The following is a 12,554-nucleotide window of genomic DNA, read 5'->3' as shown; positions in this document are numbered from 1 at the left end:
ATAAAAACAAATGCTATGACCAATAGAAAAGAACTCAGAAATAAACCCACACATGTATAGTAAATGCATTCTTGACAAAGGTGTCAAGAATACAAAATATGAAATGGGTATCTCAATAAAAGCTGTTGGAAAAAAAAGGTATTCACAAATTTAAGAATAAAAATAGACCCTCATATAAGCTCTTGTATGAGAATCATACTCAAAATGCATTAAAGATTTAAATGTAACACCTGAAGCAGGGGGTGTTAGAGCTGGCCCATAGTTCCAGTTTCCTGAGAGGTTGATGCAAAAACAGCACATGTGTTCAAGTCCAGCTTGAGCAGAAGAGCAATAAATCTTACAAAAAAACAAAGTCCCACTTGAAACTATATAATTGTCAAAAGAAAACACAGGAGCAAAGTTCCTGACATGGGTCTAGAGAGAACTGTCTCAGATATGATCTCGAAAGCACAGGCCACCAGAGCAAAAATAGAACAATTGAATAGCTTTGAACCAAAATTCTTTTTCAGAGCACGGAAAACTAGGGTGAAGAGATAATTCACACATTGGGAGAGTATTTATAAATCATACTTCACACAAGGGGTGACTATACAAAATATACAAGGAACTCAAAGTTCCTAATAACAAAACAAGTAACACAACTTAAAAATGGCCAAAGAGGAGACATTCAAGATGGTGCATTAGAGGATGTCTGCATTTCTAGTTGCTCTGTGGATCAGGTTTCAAGGAGTAGGAGTACTGCTTGAGGTGGATGAAAGAGGAAATTCACTGAAATTCAATATCAGACAGTCAGTGGCTCTTCGAGACTCAGAAATTCAGGTGCATTGAACAAAAAGTAGAAATACATTGGAACCAAGCTGGTTGTGTCAGTGGCACTAGTTCACCACAGAGAAGAGGGATAACACAAACACAGAGAAAACCACATTTAGCACAGAAAAATATGGAATCACAAAAGCAGTATGTATTCAGCTGATCCAGAGGTTGCAAGGTGAATGGGTATTTGAAAAGAGCTCTGTGTTTCTCAACTGGCAAGCTGACAGCTGAGGTGGGAACGATTTTGAGGAGGCCATGCTGCCAGAGCCCCAGAGATCCTAACAAGTATCTGCATACTGTCCCAACAAGCACCTACAGTGTGGCCTAGGTTGCACCTAGAACAATGAGTGAAACAGGCATAGAGAATACTTTGCTCAGGAGGATTAAAGTCAGAAACAGAAGGAGAAGTAGAATTCATTTTCCTTTTGAGTCCAGTGGCTCATGTGACCAGCTAAAGAGGGTTGGGAATATGAACAGGTGGACATGAGCACATTAAGGGATTAAGCCTGGGAAAGCCATATTTGTGGGCAGCTGAGTGTGTGACACCTGTGTAGGGTTGGCTCCCCCGCCCCACAAGTAAAGGTCTTGGGAGGCGCCAGAGATCCAGACTCCCAGCAGAGATCTGCATCTGCCTGGCCATAGAGTGTGTTGATCTGCAGAGCCAGAGCAGATACCATTCAACCAAGCTCCTAAGGCCTGAACAGACCCAAGCCACAACAGATCTCCGCTCTTAGAACTCTGCAGCAGGCTCACCCTGGGAGTGCATCAATTTGGTCTGTGAGAGAAAACTCCAAGCAACAGTCCTTCCCATCCCATCACCCCTTACACTGGTAAGAAGCTGAGAGCTATTTTAACCAGCTTCAGTTTTAGACCGCTCCTGCTGGCAATTTAGAGAGCAATAGAAAAAGAGGAAGGGGTTAACAACTCCCAGAGCCTGGTCTCTCTCTTCATACAGGTGAAGAAGAAATGGAAAGAGGGACATTTGGACAAAGGCAGTGAACATCCATCCTTGTCAGCAGTTTTGGTTGAGTGGAAAAAATTCTTCTCTTTTTCATTCTTTCTTTTTTTTCATAAGTAAATATATATATTTTTTCTGTTGGAAATAGCTGACCCCACTATTCCTGAAAATTTAAAAAACCAGAAATCTTGGAAATGAAGAAACAATAAGTAAAAGAAAATCTTCAGTTGTAAGTTTCTGTAGTACAGTTGGCCAATTTTAAAGCAGAATCTCAGAGCTTAAGAGCAAAGTGGGAGGCCTTGAACATTCAGACAATATTACAGAGAAAAAGTAATGTGACCAGAATACATAAACGCTGTGACAACATTGAGAGGCAAATTTATGAATCCTTGGAATTGAAGAGGGTATGACAGGCAGGCTAATAGCATGGAAAACCTCTTCAGGAAAATAATAGAAAACTTTCCAAACCTTGAGAATGAGAAGGACATTCAATACAGGAGGCATTGAGAACCCCCAAACAGACAACATCAAGCCAAAAAAAGGAACACATAATAATTAAAATTCTTAACATAGAAAGCAAGGACAAAATGTTAATAGCCTCTGGGAAAAATGTCAGGTCACATTTAAAAGCAAGTCAATCAGTATTGCATCTGATTTCTCAACAGATACTAAAATCCAGGAGGGCTGTGAATGATGTGTTCCAAGCTCTGGAAGAAAATAACTGTCAGCCAAGATGGCTATATACAGCAAAGCTCTCCTTCAGAATCTAAGTGGGAATAAAAACGTTCCAAGATAAGCAAAAACAAAAAGAATTCATGAGTCCTCTGCTGGGAGTATAGGAAATACTTAAGCCAATAATTCGCACAGAAGAAATAAAAACCAACCCCAGAGTTTATAAATGGATAAGTCTCATTTGAGGACTTGCCAAGCAAATGAGAAACAGGACACACTAAACATTAGAAATAAATCAAAATGGCAGGAATTAATAGACATCTCTCTGTAATAACATCAAATGTAAATGGTCTCACCTCAACAATTAAAAAACATAGGCTGGCAGAATGGATTTAAAAACAAGGCCCAACTACATGTTGTTATAAGAGAATTACCATACAGACAAAGACAGCCACAGGCTGTAAGCAAAAGGATGGAAAAGAATATACCATGCCAAGGGAACTACCCACTAAAAGCATGAGTTTATACTCTCACACCCAAAATATAGACCTCAAGCCAAAATTAATCAAGAATCCAACAAGAAAAATTAACTATAATAAATATTTAGAAATTAAAAGATTGTGCCCCTAATTATATAAAATAGTCATTACAGACGACTCAGACCCCAGTACAATAATCATCTCTCTCACCGTATATAGGTCATCCAAATTTAAATTCAGTAAACATTCACTGAACCAAATATATATATATATATATATATATATATATATATATATATATATAACTTAAGTCTGTTAAGTCCCTTTGATTTAAATCAAAGGGACTTAACAGACTTCTATTTCATCCAAGTATAGTCAAATACACCTTCTTCTCAGCTGTTCATACACATTTCCCACAAAAAGATCATATATTAGGCCACAAAGCAACCCATACCAAATTAAAAAGTCAGAATCTTATTTGATCCTATTGAAATGTATCTTATTTGATCATACTGGAATGAAATTAGAAATCAACACCAAAAAACATCTTCAGAATCTATTAAACATGTGGAGATTGACCAATATACTTTTGAATGATTAATGAGTATTAGAAGAAATCGGGAAAAATTTAAAAATTATTAGAGACAAAAAACAAAAGTATTACAACATACCAGAACCTCTGCAACAATATGAACACAATTCTAAGAGAAAAGTTTACAACTATGAGTGCTATATTAGAAAAATCAGAAAGATCCCAGATAAACAAAGGGAACATCTCAAGACCCTTGAAAACACAAGAACAAACCAATTCCAAAACCAGTAGAAGGGAATAAGTAATTAAGATCAGAGGGGAAATTGGTGAAATAGAACAGAACAACAGTAAAAAGGATCAATAACAAGAATTAGTTCTTTGAAAAGTCACACGAGATTGGGAAGCCCTTAGACAAATAATCAAAAGAAAAAAAGAAAAGATGAAAATTAATCAAACTAGAAACAAAAAAGGGGAAACCACTACAGATATCATAGAAATCCAGAGGATTATTAGGGACAGTTTTGTAAAACTTATAATAGAAAAAATTGATAGTTTCTTTCTTTTTTTTTTTGGTGGTGGTGTTGGGGATTGAACCCAGGGCCGTGTGCATAGGAGACAAACACTCTACCAGCTGAGCTATGTCCCCAGCACAATATGGATACATTTCTAGACATATAAGACTTTCCAAAATCACACCAAGAAGACAAAGAAAACTTACACTGACCAATAACTAGCAAGAGATAGAAGCATTAATAAAAAGCCATCTGTTATGGTTTAGATAAGAGGTGTCCCCAAAAGCTCATGTGTGAGAAAATTCAAGGAATTTCAGAGATGAAGTAAGTAGATTATAGAGATATGACATAAACAGTGGATTAATCCAGAGGAAGCTGTAGCCAGACAGGGTGTGGATGGAGGGTATAGGTCTCTGGGGATGTACCTTTTGGTCTTACATTTTATCCCTGGTTCATGAATCTCAATCTCTCTCTCTCTCTCTCTCTCTCTCTCTCTCTCTCTCTCCTTCTGGTCGCTATGTGCTGAGCTGTTTTCCTCCTCCATGCCATTTCACCGTAATGTTCTAGGGCCCAGAACAATGGAGTGGGCCATCTATGAACTGAGATCTTTAAAATCATGAGTACCCTACCCAATAAACATTTCCTCTCCTAAAATTGTTCTTGTAAGAACTTTTGGTCACACTGACTGACTAAAAAACACCATCCAACAGAGAAAACCCCAGGAACACAATGATTCTCAGCTGAATTCTACAGATATCACAGAAATCCAGAGGATTATTAGGGACAGTTTTGAAAAACTGAATGTTAAAGAAGAATACATGCCAATGCTCCACAAATTATTCCAAAAATAGAGTGCGAATGAACACTTCAAATTCATTCTATGAGCCAGTATCACCATCAGACCAAAACCAGTATCACTATGGATCAATATCTCTGATGAACTTAGATGCAAAAATTCTTAGTAAAATATTAGCAAATTATATTCAATGATATATTAAGATGATTGTACATCATGAAAAAGATGGATTGATCAAAGTGATGCAAAGATGGATTAACATTCATATATCAATACATGGAATATACCACATAAGTAGAGTTAAGGATACATAAGGATACATACTCATCTCAATAGATGCAGAGAAAGCCTTCAACAAAATTTGGCACCCATTCATGATAAAGAAAATGAGGAAACTAGGTACAGAAGGAATTTACTTCAATATCATAAAGGCTATATACAACAAATCCAAAGCCAATATCATAGTGAATGGGAAAAAACTAAAAACATTTCAATGAAAATCTGGAACAAGAAGAGGATGCCTACACTCATCACTCCTATTCAATGTACTACTAGAAATTCTAGACAGAGCAAATAGGCAAGAGAAGAAAATCAAAGGGATTAAAAATAGGAAAAGAAGAAGCCAAATTATCAATGACTGCAAATGAAACAGTCCCATACTTAGAAGATCCAAAAAGCTCCATTAGAAGACTGCTAGAACCAATAAACAAATTCAGCAAAGTAGCAGGTTACAAAATCAACATACAAAAATCAATAGCTTTCCTGTACACCAATAATGAAACTCCTGAGAAAGAAATCAGAAAAACAATTCCACTCATTAGAGCCTCAAAAAGTAAAATACCTAGGAATAAATCAAACCAAGAAGGTAAGAGATCTCTATGATGTAAACTATAGAACAGTGAAGAAAGAAATTGAAGAAGAAACAAGAACATGGAGAGACATCCCATGTTTTCAGATAGGCAGAATAAATATTGCTAAAATGAACATAAAACCAAAAGCAAGTCACAGATTTAATGCAATCCCCACCAAAATACCAATGATATTTTTTCACAGAACTGGAGTGTGGGGAGCCACACTGAATGACCATGCCTTCCAGTCCTGATGCACCAGGCTCTGACCAGCCACTGCATTAGTTGTGGCTTGGGCGCCAGACCCACTTGGAGAGCAAGGAGGTCTTCTTTGTGGGTGTGCCCCTAAGATTGAGTTACACTCACCTGTTCCCTTATAATCCTATCCCTTCTGCCCTTTTATGGACAGAACTTTCTAAAAACAGTGACCCCCTACCCCCCACCCCCAAATAAAAGCTGACTTCTGAACATGTTCCCTCTCTCTCATCAGCCTCTCATGACTTTCTCTTGCTCTCCCTTTTGGGGAGCCTGAGGCCGAGAGCCAGGGAAACGGTCCTAAAGCTTGTGTAATGGTAAGTTGTGTCTGTGTTTTATTTTGTGTCCCTGCAAATTCATATGAATGATCTTAGTGGAGCTGCCTGCGCTGGCCAGGGGCAGCATTAGAGGAAACAGTTCTAAAACGCAATCAAAATAATAAAAGACCCAGAAGATACAAAGCAATTCTAAGTCTAAAAAGCAATGCTGGGCATTACAACACCTAACTTCAAATTATGCACAGCTGCCACTTCCAGCCCGGACACACGGGGAAGGAGGGACAGGAAGCCAAGAGGGCATATCTGCATCCCCCCCCCCCCCCCAGATCTGCAGTCTTCTCCACTGAAGAACACTCTGCTGACTCCGGGAAGAGGACAGGGCCCGGAGGCGGCGGGGGGGGGGGGATGGAAACTCTCCATCATTGATTATAGATGGTCCCATGGGAGGCAGACCTCCAGGGGTACTTGAATATCTCTCTAAGTGCAAACCAGAAGTGAGACCCGAGGACTTTGAGCTTCCTAAAAAGTTGGCACCCAAAGAGCAAGGATCAGAGGGGAGAGAGGGAAGTAGGGTGCAGCAGAAAACCAGAATGCACCCTGAAAAGCGGCATTGAAGTTTTGTGGCAAAACCATCACGCCCAGCCCCGCATTCTTCTCCAGAGCCAGCCAGGAGGGGTAGACGCTCCCATGAAACTTGCCCGCCCACCTGGATTCGCCAGACCTTTCTGAAGACCCACAATGAGCGCACTCACCAGCTACCGTACCCAAAGATGCACAAATTGCGGCGCCAGCCAGGAGCAGCACAGCGGAGAGCTCCATGGAGTAACAGTTAACCACTCCTCTGGTTCTCGTGAAGTGTAACTTTATTTTGGGGGGGGGGCGGGGGGGGAGCGGGGTTTGATCTACAAGCACTCACCCAATGAGGACAGAGGCCAAAGGTCTAACTGTAACTCACGACCAATCTAGAGGGCGAGAGGTGGGGGGACGAGGCAGGGGGCGGGCGGGGCGGGCGGGGCGGAGAAGGTGAGGCGAGCAGTGCGGAAGTGGCACTCACTGAAGAGTGAGTTACTGCCTGGCCTCTTTGGCACAGTGCCGCCTCCAGCCCAAACAGGGGCAGGAAGCCAAGAGTTCATATCTGCATTTTTTCCCCCTCTCCCCACATCTGCAGTCTTCTCCACTGAAGAATCATAACGTGAGCAAATGCCACTTACCGACTTGGCCAAGGAAACTGCTCCTGCTGTGAGTAGTGCATGCTGTGTCTAGGTGCCCTCTGGGATGATGCTGTGTGATTGAGTTGGCACTTGCAACCCTGGGACCTGCAGCCCACCTCCAGGAGCACCAGGAGGATCTGCAAGTTCCAAGGGTGCAAAGGTTGGAAATTAAGTGCTGTGAGAGGGTGCTGTGTGCTGTGTGCTGGGTTATATATGTGCATTCCACCACTCTCTCCTTTCAGATGCCACTGGCCACAGCCCTCTAGCTTTGAATACGCACACAGTACTGGTGGTAGAAGTAGGTGTACAAGAATCCTTGAAAGATCTGGAGTTTCTAACACAAAACCTAGTGCTGTTTCCTTCTAGTGTTCTAGTGTCTGCAGAATCCACTTGCATGTGTCGACTTGTCGACTCCTAGGACGCTCTTTTCATAGTTGTGCGCCACTCTTCACTGTTCATTGTGCCTATCTGCTTTATAAACAGAGGGGATGATCAAACACATCTCTAAAAACACATGGAAATCTCCTTAGAAAGCTTCAGCATTGGTTTTAGAAAGTAAAAGTGCCTGCTACATTTTACAGTTGAGACCCCTGACACGCTAGAAGCCCTCCACTCACAGGGAAGATGCTTGAGAGGAAGTCTCTTGTTAGCCCCCAGGCCGCACCTAGAGTGCTCCACCCGAGTTTGGAGTGCACCATGAGACTGCACTGAACATTATTCCAGAAATTGGCATCTTAGGGTGCCAACCTGGGGGTTCTGGGAATGGCATGACTACCAAGCCGACTCCACCTAACATACTGGGAAGCAGCTTGTCCTCTCTGGGCAGGTGTGTAGCGGAAGGCCAGTCCACACTGAAGGTGACAGTGAGCCTCAGCCCTAGCAAGACAGAGCCAGGTTCTCCACCCCAAGAAGGATCCCAAGAGAATTCACAGATTTGAACAGGGAAGGCCCAAAGTGCTGGGAATGGTGATGAGAAACAGACTTCAAACTACCATTGTTTTTCTTACTTTTTACTCCTTCATTATTACCTTTATATCTGGATCCCTTGTTCTTATTAAGTATCATTTGTGGGAGGTTAAAATTCTAAAATGTTTTCTAAAATCTCTGAGATTCTGTTCACTCTAAAGAACTACAGGATTATTTGGTCAACTTTTTATATAATGTTTCAATAGAGATAAGCTTAAATATTCTGTCCTTCATATTAATAAAATCCTAATCTTTAAACTTGAATCTAAAATATGAATATTTTTATTATAGAAACTCTTGATTTTACAAAATTTCAAATTTCTCTAGTAAATATTTGAATTACAAGCAATTTTTTAGGAATGACTCTTTATATATCTTCATATTTCAGTGTACACTCAGAGATGATGCTGTTGAATAATTTGTATTACTCATTATCTGAACAATAATTATGGGATCATTTGTGATATTGTGAGTACAATAAAGTTCACAGCTTAAAAAAAAAGACCAATAAGGAGCAGAGAGGGAGGAGCTACACTTAAAATGGAACTTCCCTCAAAGCACAGGACCAAGGCTAAACTATTCCAAAGACACTGGGAAATATTCACTGGGTCACACCAGCCTCAATGTCCGACAAGCACCTGTGATTTAGGATTCCCTGGGTAGGTTAGACATGCAAGTAAGGGCAGATAGGTGAATGATGTAGTCAAGCCTTGTTACTCTCCCAGAACACTGCTCTCAATCAAGTACAGCCTCACTGGCAATGTCACTAATAACCAGATTATATGAGCTTTCTGTAGATTTCAACCACCTCTGCTCCGAGTTACTTCTTTTGCACTAAAATCGCTCAGGCTTGGGTTCAATCCTCAGCACTGCAAAAACAAGTCTCTACAAAAGTTCTTTATGTGTCAAGCCTGAAGTTAAGCTACATCTTTTTAAACACAGGTTTAAATTCTGATATCTATAATTACAATAAACCTTGAGTTTAGATTTAGGATCTCATGCCCTTCAAATGCAATAAATGTGTAAACACACAATAAAAGATTGAATTTTCTGAATTTTTTTGTGTGCATTTCTCGACACATTAAATAGCCAGACCTGGATGCAGGTCTAACCAGTACTATGATATCACAGCAACAAAGAGTATAAAGGATGTGCTGACCTCCTACTACACTGCAATGAGAGACGCAAATATCTGTGAATTTAGTGGTCAAAGTAGGAGATATGGCTCCTCCTAGGCTGGTTTTCTGTTGGAAGACTATGCTAATTGTCAGATAGAAAGCAAACAGGTATTGTATGATTTTCTAGCCTTTATTTTTACCCTTCACCCAGGGTCATCTTTTGTGAATGTTTTGCCACAGTTGTTCTCTCTCCCCCACCCTCATATCCATATAAACTTATGACTGTTAGTAGGATTGCTGTGCTTTTGGATAATAAATTGTAGATACCATAATTCTTTTTTATCCTTTTAACTTGAGATTGAACCCAAGATATTTAACAACTGAGCCACATTTCTAAGCCCTTTTTAATATTTTTATTTAGAGACAGAGCCTCCTTAAGTTGCTTGGGGTCTCACTAAGTTGCTGAGACTGGCTTCAAACCTGTCCTCCTGCCTCAGCCTCCTGAGCTGCTAAGATTGTTCAGGTGTTCACAAGCCCACCATAACTCTTTACCTCCAGATTTGTCTGGGTCTATCTCTTAAGAACATGGGTTTGTTTTATTTTCTTTATGCAGAACCAAAATATAAATGTCAAAGGAACCACAACCTTCTTAAATCAATTTCACTAATCTATAGTTTACATACAATAAAATGCATATATTTGAAAGGTACAGCTGCTTGAGTTTGGGTATTTATACATGTTTGTGTCACCAATACTGCATGTGTGTGTGTGTGTGTGTGTGTGTGTGTGTGTGTGTGTAGATAATGAAAATGGAGAATATTCCTATCATCTACCAAAGAAAATCTATGCAATGAAATTCTATGTAGCTATTAAAATGAGCAAAATGTATCTTAATATATTGCTATAAAAAGAGGTTCCCAACATATTTTAGGGGTTTTAAAAAAGGAAAATACTGAATTATAATGCTAACACTTACATACTATATATTTTTAAAGAGAGAAAACCTGGATAATTTTCCCCCAATGGTTTGACAGTGGCATCTCCAAGGACTGGGAAAACTTGGTGCCTTTTGCTTTCTCTGAAATGCTAAAATTATATCTTTTAGTATAAATTGGGATTTGTAAGAGGTGTCAGGAACAGAATATTTTTGGTTTAAAATATGAGAAACTAAGCCCTAAATTCAAGAAAATACTGATTTTAAAGAACAAAATATTAATCACAATTCAATACCAGAAGCTCTGTCTTAGGATGAGACTTTATGTTTCCATAGTATTGGACTTACCCTCAATTGCTTTTGAAAATGATAATTTTATTTTTTAAAATTTTATTTCTGTGGTGCTGGGGATGAAACCCTGTGCCTCATGCTACTAGGCAAGTGCTCTACCCCTGAGCTACACGCCAACCCTGAGGATTCGGTTTCTTCCCAGTCAAGCCTCCCATCAGCCCCTGTTTATAACACCCCTGAAAGCTGAAAAGCAGAAATGTTTTCCTCTGCTCCCATCTACTGTTGCTTTCCAGTGCTCCTTCTTAATGGAGCAAACATGAAAGCATTTGCATAATTTTTTTCAGGAAATATACATGAAACATTGATGACATATTCATCTCTGGCAGGATCCCTGGGGCCCTGGTGGAGTGGGAACTGAGTAAGCTTTACCCTGTATTCCTGTTGGAAAGACTTGATGGATCTTTCAAAATACGTTACTTAAACATCTCTATCATTTGCAAGAACTTCTCTCAAAACATTTTCAGATGGAATGGATGAATAAAAGTCCACAGACATTGTTACACTTGCACATACATGCATGTGCTCTGACATGGTTTGATATGGTCCCTACATATAGGATTCCTCTTCAGTGTAGTGGTATTGCAGATGCTGTGGACTTTTAACTGCTTGGGCTCTGTGGGAAATCCTTAGGTCATAGGGATTTCAGGGCATGGTCTGCAGTTTCTCCCTGCTGCCTAGATGGTGATATAATAGGTTAGTTCTGCCACATGCTAACACCATGACAGGCCACCATCCAATGTCCTGTATCAGAACTGAGCTGATACAGGTGCAGGCTTTGGACTCTCCCAAACTGTGACCTGAATAAATTTTTTCATGCATAATATTACCTCAGGTATTGAACTGTAGTAATATGATGCTGCCAAACACTGATACACCCTCAACTGAGGCATTCTCAAAACAAGCACACTCTTTTATTACTTTCTTTTTTTAATACCAACACTTAAACCAAGTGGTGCTGTACCATTGAGATACACCATTTTTAAATTTTAATTTTGAGACAGTGTCTCACTGAGTTGCACAGGCTGGCCTTGAACTTGCCATCCTCCAGCCTCAGCCTGTAGAGTAGCTGGGTTGATAGGCATACGCCATCAATCTGGCACACACATATGTACACTTGAAACTTAATTTTTGTTCAGCATTATATTGTGAGCATTTCCAATGTTTTAGGAAGTATTAGAGTAAGTTATCTTCAAATTACATGAAAAAGATCAAATATTCCAAACTTTTAAAGAATAGTGCAATTGTGAATATATACCTAATTAGTTCATTGAAATAATTTTGCCACAATTTTCAATATAGTTGTATAATTATAGTTGTATAATTCTTGCTGAAACACTAGAAAATCAATCATTGTGACAAAAATCATTCTTATGTAAGTCAGTGCTCATCTCTTATGAAAGATATTCTTTCATAAGAGATGAAAAATACGGAAAATTACTATATCCTCCTAATATTATCCAGTGTCAAATCGTATAAAATTTGCCTAATTACTACTCATGTACCTTGCATCAAGAGCCCACTGCACTATCTGAGGACCCTATCTTAACCTGCATCCCCTATCTCTTGAGAACAACACCTAGGAAAAGAGAAAAGTAGAAACATCTACTTTATTTCCCAGTTTGTCAAAAATACATTTTTGGAAACAACTTGTTTAACTAAGGTTTTTAAAACAAAATGACCTCTTACTTGGGAACAGCATCTCAATGTCCACATGATATTCTGTATTTTGGATTTTACACTGGGAATATCAGGGCAAAGTCACAGCTTGCTCTCCCCTTGGCCTCTGCTCCCCTAAGAAGAACAGAATAGGGCTCCATGTCAGGGTCCCAGA

This window comes from Urocitellus parryii, chromosome 8, assembly GCF_045843805.1.
Source record: "Urocitellus parryii isolate mUroPar1 chromosome 8, mUroPar1.hap1, whole genome shotgun sequence".
In the NCBI taxonomy this organism is placed as follows: domain Eukaryota; kingdom Metazoa; phylum Chordata; class Mammalia; order Rodentia; family Sciuridae; genus Urocitellus; species Urocitellus parryii.
Note: the sequence above shows the minus strand (reverse complement) of the source record.